The following is a 13,461-nucleotide window of genomic DNA, read 5'->3' on the forward strand; positions in this document are numbered from 1 at the left end:
ATATATAAGTTCTTAAAATTATTAAGCAATAGCACATTATTAATATAAGGTCTTTTCCAAAAGAAAAACTGCCGTTAGTATCCTCTTATTACCCCCACCCCCACTAAACCTCTGGTGTATAAAGATAAAAGGAAATGGGTCAATAGAATAAAAGGATCGTGGAAAGCAATATGCCTGACTTCAGACCTGAATATTGATGATATTATCAAGGGATACGATCTACACTTCATTTTCCCACATAACCTTTCAACTGGTTTCAATTCTCAGTTCAAAATAAAAATGGACTTGAAGCATGCATTGTATTAGCTAGTTCACTAAGAGTAGTCTGAGAAATGCAATAATGCAAAGATATGGTCAGAGTAATCACTTCTAAGTTCCACCAACAAAATGTAATCTGTTCTTATTGTTTCAAAGATATATATAGCACACATGCATTGTATTAGCTAGTTCACTAAGAGTAGTCCGAGAAATGCAATAATGCAAAGATATGGTCAGAGTAATCACTTCTAAGTTCCACCAAAAAAATGTAATCTGCTCTTATTGTTTCAAAGATATATATAGCACAAAAGATGCACTAATTTCTATTGAAAAAAGAACGCAAAGAACCACTAACCTGTAATTGAGGGTTGAGTTCTAAGAAATAGTACTTGCCAGTGTCACTCCGTACTATATAGATACTCAAAAATAGCAGCACCAATATAATTCACGCACTTAGCTAGCCTTCTAGCTGCCTGCTACATCTCCTTCATTGTTTCTAGAGGTGCTACTATAATCGGAACCCTCCTCAATGATCTATTCGACATACAATATTGTATCAACACATTTCAATGACAATAATCTCATAAGGATGCTTGGAATTAAAATAAAACTTACCCCATATTCTTATGAGAGCATGCTTCTATCAATAAATCAAGAAGAAAGTAAGATACTGGGCAAGCATCTAGGGAAGAATTTACTTTTTGGTGTCGCCTCTGAACACTACAATCACGACTATGTAAAGCTGTAACGTTGCCATAATAATCACAAAGTAGCTGGACTTCTAAATGCCGGATCTAAGGAAACCAAAATTATCATCAACATAAAATTTCCATCCAAATTACAATGGAAAATAATTCTTTCTTTGCTCAGGTGGAAATTGAAGTTGATCTCATCTGGGAAGCAACCTTCATTATAAATATTGGAGAACCAGGAACCTCACTTTGAACTTGCTTGACCAATGCCTTGACTTCATCATCATTATGAATGGTTGAAAGTGAATAAAAAGTGTTAGTTCAAACATGAGTAGTAGGCCCATGTGCCCTGGGATAGCTCACATTTGCATTACGATTAACATTATTCTTTTAATATATGGTGCTTGAGCAAGATATCAAGTAGATTCATCCTACATGGAAAGTCCCTATATAAGTATGAGAGAAACCTTTCTTATGCCATTACCGCCACCACCTCAAGATGCCTTGATCATTGCAAGGTAACCCACTACCTGGCAGCTAGCCACTACCTCCTCTATTGTATATGTACATGCTTCCCGGTAGATATCATCAGGGATGGAATCCAAGCAACTCTCTGGAGGAATGTTTACCTGGAAGAGGAAATTTTAGAGCGTTAAACTCTTAATACCTCGCACAAAAGAAGAACTAAAAAAAATAGCAAATAAGAAATAAGACTTACATGAGATACACTCAATTGAAGTGTTGGTACTCCTGCTGCTAAAGCATTTAGTGACGAACCAATCTTATCCCCCAATGCTCCCATTGATGCAATAGGTGGCCCTAGGAATATCATGCCCTTTGAATTCAGTGCATCTTTGGCAGCTGGGGGTTCTCTGATGCATGACCCCTACCAGGCCAAACCGCATTAAGAGAGGTTTTAATTTTTGAATATTGTTGTTCCTAGACAATTATTTCAGCTACCAAGTTAACTTGGTAAAGGTCATACCGAAAGGAAAATGAGAGGAGGAGCATACCATTTGTGTTTGCTACTTGTTTATTAGTAGATGCTGTTAAGAGACCGGTGCTACCATCCAATAGGCACTATTGGATATCTTTCCCCTGTTTATATCTTCCCCTGCCCCATTTCATTTGCTATTGGGCTACCAACTCCTTATAATTATAAAATTTATGTATTGTTAATTTCAATTATTCGAGGATGCACTTTGATTATGGGTACTCTAAATGCATGAATAGAGTAATCATAATGACCTACCTGGTAGTGTTGCTTTATCTTATAGTAATGATTTTGCTTGATATGAATGCAGACAGAAAGAGAGTGTGTGTGTTCACCAGTTTGTACACGAACTCCATGCCGGTATCCCCACCACCTTGCTTTCTAGTTGGATTGGAATAATAAATTAAAAAACACTACAAGAAATTGGTGCAATGATGGCACTTTGGGTTGAGTTATTGCGGCATATTTTACAAATGTCGTCATATGTGAAGATATACCGACATTTTATTAAAAATGCCGTCATATATAAAGGTATAACGACGCATGGGTTTAAATGCCATCATATATAAATATATAACGACGTTTGATCACAATCGCCATTAAATAAAGTAGTTTCCACGGCGGTTTTTTAACAAGCGCCACTGTAATTTACAATGTAATAATGGTTTTTTTTTTTTTTTTAACGGCGTTTTCAAAGAAAATGCCGTTGTATTTCACAATACAACGGCGCTTATAGATAAACGCCGTATAAAGTAATAGTTTTCAGCGAAAGAAAACCCCAAAATCTTTTCACATCCCCGCGCTTTCCATCTCCATCTCAAAAACATTTTTCGTTTCTCCCACTCTTTCCATCTCTCTCTCAAAGTTCTCTCAAGTCTTTTTCCCCTTTCTACCGTCAAACTTCTCTGAAATCCCTTTCAAAAGACAGAGCAACTATGAATCGGCGACACTAATTCTCGCAAGTCCCACAAGGTTCGATCCCACTGAACCCTTCTTCTCTGTTTTTTTCTTACATGTTTTGATTTGTCAGAAAGTGTTAGTTCTTGTATTGTATTTGATCTGTTGTTAGTATTTCAAGTTTTTTGTCCATATTCTTTTGTTTAGGGTTTCTGTTGTTAATTCTGTTGTTTTAAATTTTCTTTTTTTAATCTTAAACTCTCCTTTCTCTCTTGCTCTCTGTGTTTCTGCTTCGATTCATTCTGTGTTTGTCTTTGGATTTGCTTATGTTTATATATGTAATGTGGTTTTCATATTTAAGGGGGGAGAGTATTTTCTACTTCTCTCTTTCGTCTTCGTTCATTCGATTCTTTTGCTTCGTTTAAGCACCAAAGAAGATTGGTTTGATTTCTGAAATTCTAATAGGGATTATCGTCGGCATCTGATGAACACATTTATGTGTGAAATCTTAGGGCATAAAACATACATTTTACCACATTGGACAGAGTTACTCGGTGCTTTCTTGTGCTTTTCAGATTTTAGGTGAATTCTTGTGAAAATGGAGGAGATGATGCTAAGAAAATGTTTTTAAGCTATGTAGAGGTGTTAACGGCATGGATGCATAGCCCATCGAGTCAGCTTCGTAATGGTTCAAACGGCACTTGATTTCGAGTTGAAATGAAGAAGTTATGGCCGTTTCCGTAACGATGCGCGAAAATGGTCTATAGGGGTTTATTTATAATTATAAACAGTCGGACGGGGATAAAGTGAAGCGGAAGTTCGAATTTCAGGGGCCTTAATGCAATTATCAAAAGTTACTTTGCTGTACCCTAAAGATTCCATTTGTAAGGCTCTGGACAGTCCAACTTCAACTTGAGATATCTTGGGCTCCCCAACTCCAAATTGGACGAAATTTGGGTCTATTTTGGGTGATTTTGCGCAAGGAACACAATGGTGAGGCCTATATAAGTACCCCATGCTCCACGTTTTTTGAAGGACAGAATGGGTATTTTATTTATTCTTAAAGGAATCCTAGTCATCACCCTTATTCTCTCTCTCCTCCAACTTCTCAAGGGCACTTTTGGAATTCTACTTGGGATAGATTTATATTTTCTCATCTATGGAAGGTTGAAAAATCAAAGATGCTTTGATTTTATTGCTTGGAGAAGATATCTACAAAGAAAAGGAAGCACTTGTTAGAATTGGAAGTTTATTTTTCTAGAAATAGAAGGTCTATGTAAACAATCTTCTCTTCTTCTTTTTTTCTATTTTCTTTTTTCTTTTTTCTTAGGATTCAAGGCATTGTAAAAGAGGAAAGAGAAGAGAATATTCTCTTTTCTTAGGGAATATTTCTCCTACACTTCCATCTTCTCTCTTCTCCTCTCTTCCACCTATAAATACCCCCTACCTCTCTTGTAAAAATTGCTCATTCACTTAGTGAAATTTCTTCTCTTCTTCTCCTTCTAATTTATGATTTTTGGCTTTTCTAAGTTCTAGTTTGCTTTTATGATTTTTAATTAATGGTTATAATAAGTTTAGTTTATGCTTTAATTTCAATTTAAGTCTTCAATTGGGTTGTAATTTCTTAATTCTAGTTTAGGTTTTAAGCCTTCTAGTCTAAGTTCTTAAGTTGATGACAAGACTTGAAGATTTAGAAGAGGAGGCCATGGTAAGTTTATACAAGTATTCAAACTTTTCAATTACATTCATGCAAGCACATCCAGGTTTTACTATCTAAACTTTCAATCTCATTCTCCATCTCCTCTATCTCTCTCTATCTTCTTCTTCTTCCCCCTCTATTTCTTTTATTTTAATTTTATATGATTGTGGTTTATAGATGCATTTTTATTCCCTTATTTCTTTTTATGTGGTTAGTATGTGTGGTTGCATTTTTATTCCTTTCAATTCGCTTTAGTTTGATAGGTTAGATGCTCATGTGTTAGGACGCCGATTTAATCCCTTAATTTTGTTAGATGCTTATGAGTTAGGATGCATTGATTTTCGTTTGTTTAATTAGTTTAATTTAACACTTTAATTTGGTTAACTTTGCATTACTTTTAAGTTAGTTAAATAGAGTGGCGTATATCTCCTCGTGTTCGACCCGTAGCTACGATTGACCCGTACGCTTGCGGTTTTATTTTAACTTAAACAAGTTTTTGGCGCCGTCGCCGAGGAGATTATTGTCCATTTTATTTATTTGATTTTTAAGTAGTTCGAAGTGTTTTAGTTTATTATTTTCTCTTCTTTTTTTTGAAAAAAAAAAAAAAATCAGTTTTTGAAAACCTCTTCTTGTTTCTCTTCTGTTTCAAATAGTGTGCGCCCAATCTAAAGTCCTTCATATGCTTCAACCCTCCATCTTTTGGTGTCCCTCATAGGATTAAGTTACCTATGACGCTACATCTTGACTTGGTTGGATGGATTGACATGTGACTTATCTTTGGAGGTGACCACTCTTGATAACAGGAAAGCGACATAGTGAGAGTGTTGGAAACATAAACGTATAGTAGACCTCCATTCTACATCAGAATCCATATTAGAGTCGCACATAGGGGGCTATAGAAGACTATACGGGTTCCCTTGCTGTCAACCTATATGGCATCCTTACAGCTTTTGAACCATTATTTCGCTTTTTGAGGGATAGAGATGCACTATCTACCTTGGGCTCCCTCTTGTTTCTAGTTTTTTTTTTTTTAGTGTTTTTTTTTTCTTTAATTTTTCTAAAGGAGACATCATATTTGTTTAGGTGGCTAAGGTGTGGACTCTTGATTCAAATAATCGTCTTATTAGAAGACCACCTTCTCTACCACATTTGACCATGGGTAACCAACAACCCAAGACTCTTAAGGATAGGTTTTACCCCACCAGGGCTGCACAACCCTCATGCATTAGTCTGCTTGTTGTTACAGGGAATAACTATGAACTCAAGACCAACTTCATCAGCATGCTACCCCATTTTCATGGGATGGCTAATGAAGATGCATATCTCTTCCTTAGGGAATTTGAGGAGGTCTGTGTTCTAATTAAGGCCCAGAATTTGACTAATGATGCAGTTAGGCTTAGGTTTCTACCCTTTGCCCTTAAAGACCAGGCCAAGAAGTGGCTCTATAGACTGCCAACAAACTCCATTAATACATGGGATGAGTTCACCATTGTCTTTTTGAGAAAATTCTTCCCTCTTCACAAGACCAATAAGCTTAAAAGTGACATCCTCCAGTTCAGGCAGAAACCACATGAGTTATTTTCTAAATTCATGGAAAGATTCAAGGACCTCCTCTTAGAATGCCCTCATCATGGTTTTGACTTGTGGCAGCTATGCCAAATTATTTATGAGGGTATTGGTTATCAGACCAAGCAACTTGTAGAGTCTATGTGTCCAGCAGGCTTTACTTCTTTTTCTGAGGAGAATGATGCATGGACATTCTTAACCAACTTGGCTGATAAGACTAGGGAATGGGAATCTTTCCAAGAGGCTGAAAGGACCACTAAGGGGTATCTTATTGAGGGTATGCCAGCCAAGGAGGCCAAACATGACAGCCTCATAAAACGGTTGGAATCCATAGTTCTTAAAGAGTCTATACCAGTTAATCCGGTCAACCAGGTCAACCATGTGTAGGTATGCAGTTGGTGCCAAACCCCTGGACACCTTTCTGAGGAATGCCCCAACACCTTGGTGGGCAATTCCAGCACTGAGAATGTAAGTGCTCTCTACCAAAATAACCCATATAGCAATACTTACAATCCAGGATGGAGAAATCACCCCAATTTCTCACGGAATCAAGGGAACCAAGCAGGCCCATCCAACTTTAGCCATCAAGGCCAGGTTGGTGCCCAAAGGACCAACTATGCACCACAAAGCCAAAGAATGTCTCCTAACCCCTTTCCCCCTCATCCTCATCCAGGACCTTCTATTAATTCTGCTAGGCCTCCTCTCCTTGCACCTTATCAGCAACCCCCAGGGTTTACCAATACAGGAGAGGCAACAAGACTGAATGAGATGGACAACAAGATAGCTCTTCTCATGACAAGCCACAATAACATGGAAAAATAACTCACCCAGCTTGTCACAATCCTGCATGAGAGGAAAACAGGGAAGTTACCTAGCTAGCCTGAGCCAAATCCTAGGCATCAGGTTCATATTCAGCAAGGTACCCAAGCTCCTCCAACCAATGTTGCACAAGGCCAACAGCACCAAGGGCCCTCTAGACAGGTAAATGTTGTTTATGCTTTAAGGAGTGGCCGTGAGTATCAACAGGTTAGTGCACCTCAGTCTTTACCATCTCATACTCCTGTTGACTCTCCCCCTTCTGAAGAGGCCATTGAAGTGCCTACTGTTTCAGGTTCGTCTGATGAACCTAAAGATATACCAGATGATTTGGTTGAGGAAACCAAAGAGGATTCTATTGAGGAAGTTAAAAAGACCAACCCTGAAAGAATTTATACCCCACCTGCCCCTTTCCCAAATAGGTTGGTTAGCAAGAAGTCTCCTTCTGTGGAGAAGATATTGGATGTGTTCAAACAAGTTCAGGTGAATATCCCCTTGTTGGATGCTATTGCCCAGATCCTCGCTTATGCTAAAGTCCTCAAAGACTTATGCACCCAAAAGCGGACCACCAATGTGCCCAAAAAGGCATTCTTGGCTGCTAACATTAGTTCTCTAATCTCACAGCCAGTAGCAGCCAAGCATAAGGATCCTGGAAGCCCCACCATCTCTTGCACTATAGGCCATACCACTATTGATCATGCTTTATTGGACCTTGGTGCAAGTGTGAACCTCTTACCCTTTCATGTCTACCAACAACTGGGATTGGGAGAACTAAAATCGACCAAAATTACTCTTCAACTTGCAGATCGATCGGTTAAAGTTCCTAAGGGAATGATTGAGGATGTCCTGTTGAAGGTTGGGGAATTTATTTTTCCTGTGGATTTTATTATTTTAGATACCCAACCCACTGCCAACTTCAAGGACCAAATCCCAATTATATTGGGTAGACCATTCCTAGCTACCAGTAATGCTTTAATCAATTGCAGGAATGGTCTCATGAAATTATCTTTTGGCAATACTTCTGTTGACTTCAATGTGTTTAGGTTGGGCAAGCAGCCTGACATGGATGAAGAGGTGCATATGCTTCAAGGATTTCCCGATGATATTGATACGTTCTTTGAGATTGATTTTGATTCGGGATTTCAAGAATGTATGCAAGAATTGGAGGGTGTTGATGATACTCCCTTATCTGAGGTCTGGAGCATCCAACCACCTTTGGAGCCCCTTGGACCCCTATCCACTTCCATTCCCAAATCCTCTATTATTGAGCCCCCCACATTTGAGTTGAAGGCATTGCCCTCCAACCTCAAGTATGCCTTCTTAGGACATGATCATACTCTTCCTGTTATTATTGCTTCTGATTTGACTTCTATTCAGGAAGAAGAGTTGATTAAGCTTCTAAAGGACCATAAGGAAGCCATAGGTTGGACCATGTCTAACATCAAAGGTATTAGCCCCTCCATTGTCCAACATCATATACATCTGATGGAGAGTTCCAAACCTTCTAGGGAACCCCAAAGGAGGGCTAATCCTGTGATGAAAGAGGCAATCAAGAAAGAGATCCTAAAATGCTTGGATCATGACATCATTTATCCTATTTCTGATAGCCAATGGGTGAGTCCTGTGCAGGTTGTGCCTAAGAAAGGAGGAGTCACTATAGTTGAGAATGCCAATAATGAGTTGATTCCAACCCGTATCCAAACGGGATGGAGAGTGTGTATTGACTATAGAAAATTGAATGCGGCAACTTGAAAGGACCACTTCCCCTTGCCTTTTATTGATCAGATGTTAGAGAGACTAGCTGGCCATAAATATTATTGTTTTCTTGATGGTTATGCAGGCTATAATCAAATCCCTATTGCTCTAGAGGACCAACACAAAACCACTTTCACATGCCCTTATGGAACCTTTGCTTACCGGCGTATGTCTTTTGGGCTTTGTAATGTCCTTGCTACATTCCAAAGGTGCATGATGAGTATCTTTTCTGATATGGTAGAGCACTTCCTAGGGGTGTTTATGGATGATTTCTCTATTCACGGTTCTACCTTTTCTCATTGCTTGCATCATCTCTCTTTGGTTCTTAAAAGATGCATAGAAAAGAACTTGGTCCTGAATTGGGAGAAGTGCCACTTCATGGTGAAGCAAGGCATAGTTCTTGATCACATTGTGTCCAAAGAAGGGATAAAGGTTGATAGATCTAAGGTGGACCTTATAGCCAATTTACCACCACCCAAGAGTGTGAAGGACATTAGATCTTTTCTTGGCCATGCAGGTTTTTATAGAAGATTCATCAAGGAATTTTAGCCAGATAGCTAGACCTCTCACCTTTCTTTTGGCAAAGGACTGCCCATTTGATTTATCTTCTGAGTGTCATGATAGTTTTGAGCAATTGAAAAGAGCGTTGACTTCAGCCCCCATTATTCAAGCTCCAATTTGGACAGTTTCATTTGAGCTTATGTGTGATGCCTCTGATTTTGCTATAGGGGCTGTTCTTGGGCAAAGAATCAACAAATTGCCCCATGTGATTTATTATGCAAGTAAGACTCTTAATGATGCACAACTTAATTATACCACTACTGAGAAAGAATTTTTAGCTATTGTGTTTGCTTTAGAGAAGTTTAGGCCCTACTTGGTTGGATCACATGTGATTGTTTATACTGACCATGCAACTATCAAATATCTTGTGCAGAAGAAAGATGCCAAGGCTCGCCTCATTAGGTGGGTCCTTTTGTTGCAAGAATTTGATCTTGAAATTAGGGATAAGAAAGGATGTAAAAATTTGATTGCAGACCATCTATCCCGACTGCCTAATTCCTTGACTATTGATTCTCCAGTCAACGAGAATTTTTCTGATGAGTATCTGATGGCAGTGTCTAGTGAACCTTGGTTTGCTGACATTGTTAATTATCTGGTTACGGGTGTGACACCTGCACATTGGTCCACCCAAGATAAGAATCATTTCTTTTCACAAGTTAAGTATTTCTTTTGGGATGATCCTTATCTTTTTAAGACTTGTCCGGATTAGGTAATCCAGAGATGTGTTCCTGATCATAAGCAACAATCTGTCATATCTTTTTGCTATGATTAGGCTTGTGGAGGCCATTTTGGGCCTAATAAAACTGCGGCCAAGGTTTTACAGTGTGGATTTTATTAGCCTAGTCTGTTTAAAGACGCTTTTACTTATTGCAAGGCATGTTCTTCATGCCAATCCTTAGGGCGTCTTACTAAGAGAAATATGATGCCCCTCAACCCAATTCTGGTGGTTAAGGTGTTTGATGTATGGGGTATTGATTTCATGGGGCCTTTCCCTAACTCTTTTGGTAACCTGTACATATTACTTGCTGTGGACTATGTGTCCAAATGGATTGAGGCAGTTGCTTGTAAGACCAATGACCATAAGGTGGTTGTGAAATTTTTGAAGGAGAACATCTTCTCCCGTTTTGGTACTCCCCGGGCTATCATTAGTGATTGGGGCAAGCATTTTTGTAATCGGCCTTTTGAGGCCCTCATGAGAAAGTATGGTGTCGTCCATAAGTTGGCCACACCCTACCATCCCCAGACCAGTGGCCAGGTTGAGGTTTCAAATAGGCAGATCAAGCAAATTCTTGAGAAAACCATCAACCCAAACCGCAAGGATTGGTCTAACCGGTTGGTAGATGCGTTGTGGGCCCATAGGACAGCCTTCAAGATCGATCTTGGTCAATCTCTGTACCGTCTGGTGTATGGAAAGGCATGTCACTTACCTGTAGAGATTGAACACAAGACCTTTTGAGCTATCAAGAAGCTTAACTTTGACCTACCCACTGCAGGTGCCCATAGGAAACTCCAACTATCTGAGTTGGAAGAGCTTAGGAATGAGGCATATGAGAATGCCCGGATTTACAAGGAAAAAACCAAGGCTTTCCATGATAGGCACATTTTGAGAAAATCTTTTGAGGTAGGCCAAAAAGTTTTGTTGTACAATTCTCGTTTGCATATCTTTCCAGGTAAGCTGCGTTCTAGATGGGATGGCCCCTATATTGTTCAAAAAGCTTATCCTCATGGGGCTGTTGAAGTCCTCAATCCAAGTACAGGAGCTACTTTCAAGGTCAATGGCCAAAGATTGAAGCCGTACATAGAGATGCCTACTCCAGTTGAAGAAGAGGTCATGGATCTCCATGAGCCTCTTTACCTTCACCCCTAATATCCTGGTATGTATCCCCTCCCTTGTCTTTGTTCTTTCTTTTCTGCATGCATTGAGGACACTGCATGAATTAAGTGTGGAGGGGTGTGTTGGACTTTAATTGTGAATTTTGATTGTGGCGATAGTTTTTTGTTATATGCATAAGTCTCTTCGATTTGCAAAGCGAGAGTGAGAGGGAATTAGGTGCCCTCCTAGCATGCGAAATAATAAAAAAATCCTTTTTCGAGGATGGTAGTTGGTTTGTATCCGGTGATGGGGATTGAGTTTGAAAATATGAGGGCTACTTCATGTGATGGTTAGATTCCTCTATGTGTTTATGGACCCCTTTGATCTTTTGGCTAGTAGTTGAGACCAATTTGTTTGTGGCAAGGCATGAAAATGAAAGTGAATGAAAAAAAAAAAAAAAAAAAAAAGAGAGAGAAACAGAAAGAAAAGTGGAATTCCTTGGGACTAGACAGGGCACTGTGCCTCATGAAGCAGGGTGACTTGATCAAAATTCCTTGGAAGGAAACTCAAAAAAAAAAAAAAAAAAAAACTCTTGCATCAATGTCTCAATGTCTTATGGATACATGCAAAAAGCAAAGCTACCAAGTATTTGGGTGTCTGGTGTATGCTCCACCATGTCATTCAGAGAACAGTAGTAAAGTAGAAAAAGAGTTTGTTGTTGAGAAAAAAAAAAAAAAAAAAAAAAAACTTTTGCCTTAAAGCCTGGAAAAGAAAGTATGGTAAAAAATACTCAATGCCTAAGTCTTTGATTCCATTAGTACTATGAGTGGTTTACTTGAAGGTGAGTAGTGTTCAGAAAATATGAGGAGATCCCTTGACCTTGATGCATGCTTGTTACTTGAATTGATGTGGGGTGATAAAATTCAAGTGTGGGGGAACCTTTGGCTCCTTAATCTTTAGTTGAGCATTTTTTTGAGATTGTGTGCCCTATCTTACTTATGCCATGAGAAAAATTTACGTCATTCTTTTTGATTTATTGAATTTTGGGTGCATATTCACTGTAAACACCCACGAGACATAACTCGTCCACTAGGGGTAACCTAGGGGTTGAAAGGCTTGTTGCACATGCTAAGTGCAACTATGATTCCTACGAAAGTGAGTTAGGGTTTTTTTTGCATTCTAGGTTAGTTTATCTTTTGCTTTACTTGAGGACAAGTAACGTTCAAGTGTGGGGGAATCTGATGAACACATTTATGTGTGAAATCTTAGGGCATAAAACATACATTTTACCACATTGGACAGAGTTACTCGGTGCTTTCTTGTGCTTTTCAGATTTTAGGTGAATTCTTGTGAAAATGGAGGAGATGCTGCTAAGAAAATGTTTTTAAGCTATTTAGAGGTGTTAATGGCATGGATGCGTAGCCCATCGAGTCAGCTTTGTAACGGTTCAAACGGCACTTGATTCCGAGTTAAAACGAAGAAGTTATGGCCGTTTCCGTAACGACGCGTGAAAATGGTCTGTAGGGGTTTATTTATAATTATTAACAGTCGGACGGGGATAAAGTGAAGCAAAAGTTCGGATTTCAGGGGCCTTAATGCAATTATCAGAAGTTACTTTGCTGTACCCGAAAGATTCTATTTGGAAGGCTCTGGACAGTCCAACTTCAACTTGAGATATCTTGGGCTCCCCAACTCCGAATTGGACGAAATTTGGGTTTATTTTGGGTGATTTTTCGCAAGGAACACAATGGTGAGGCCTATATAAGTACCCCATGCTTCACATTTTCTGAAGGACAGAATGGGTATTTTATTTATTCTTAAAGGAATCCTAGTCATCACCCTTACTCTCTCTCTCCTCCAACTTCTCAATGGCACTTCTGGAATTCTACTTGGGATAGATTTATATTTTCTCATCTATGGAAGGTTGAAAAATCAAAGATGCTTTGATTTTATTGCTTGGAGAAGATATCTACAAAGAAAAGGAAGCACTTGTTAGAATTGGAAGTTTATTTTTCTAGAAATAGAAGGTCTATGTAAACAATCTTCTCTTCTTCTTTTTTCTATTTTTTTTTTCTTTTTTCTTAGGATTCAAGGCATTGTAAAAGAGGAAAGAGAAGAGAATATTCTCTTTTCTTAGGAAATATTTCTCCTACACTTCCATCTTCTCTCTTCTCCTCTCTTCCACCTATAAATACCCCCTACCTCTCTTGTAAAATTGCTCATTCACTTAGTGAAATTTCTTCTCTTCTTCTCCTTCTAATTTATGATTTTTGGCTTTTCTAAGTTCTAGTTTGCTTTTATGATTTTTAGTTAATGGTTATAATAGGTTTAGTTTATACTTTAATTTCAATTTAAGTCTTCAATTGGATTGTAATTTCTTAATTCTAGTTTAGGTTTTAAGCCTTCTAGT

At 38.6% G+C, this 13,461-nt stretch overlaps 1 non-coding gene and 1 pseudogene across 1 annotated transcript; both read right to left on the minus strand.

Annotated features, from left to right (window-relative positions):
- Window positions 1-268: 268 nt before the first annotated feature.
- Window positions 269-1,752, minus strand: LOC122647438 (annotated as a pseudogene).
- Window positions 1,753-6,070: 4,318 nt separating this feature from the next.
- On the minus strand, window positions 6,071-6,177 carry LOC122647442. Its single transcript, XR_006330892.1, has one exon. It is a non-coding gene; the product is annotated as a small nucleolar RNA R71 (small nucleolar RNA).
- Between the last annotated feature and the right edge of the window lie 7,284 nt (window positions 6,178-13,461).

Source organism: Telopea speciosissima, unplaced genomic scaffold, assembly GCF_018873765.1.
Source record: "Telopea speciosissima isolate NSW1024214 ecotype Mountain lineage unplaced genomic scaffold, Tspe_v1 Tspe_v1.0048, whole genome shotgun sequence".
NCBI classification, from domain to species: domain Eukaryota; kingdom Viridiplantae; phylum Streptophyta; class Magnoliopsida; order Proteales; family Proteaceae; genus Telopea; species Telopea speciosissima.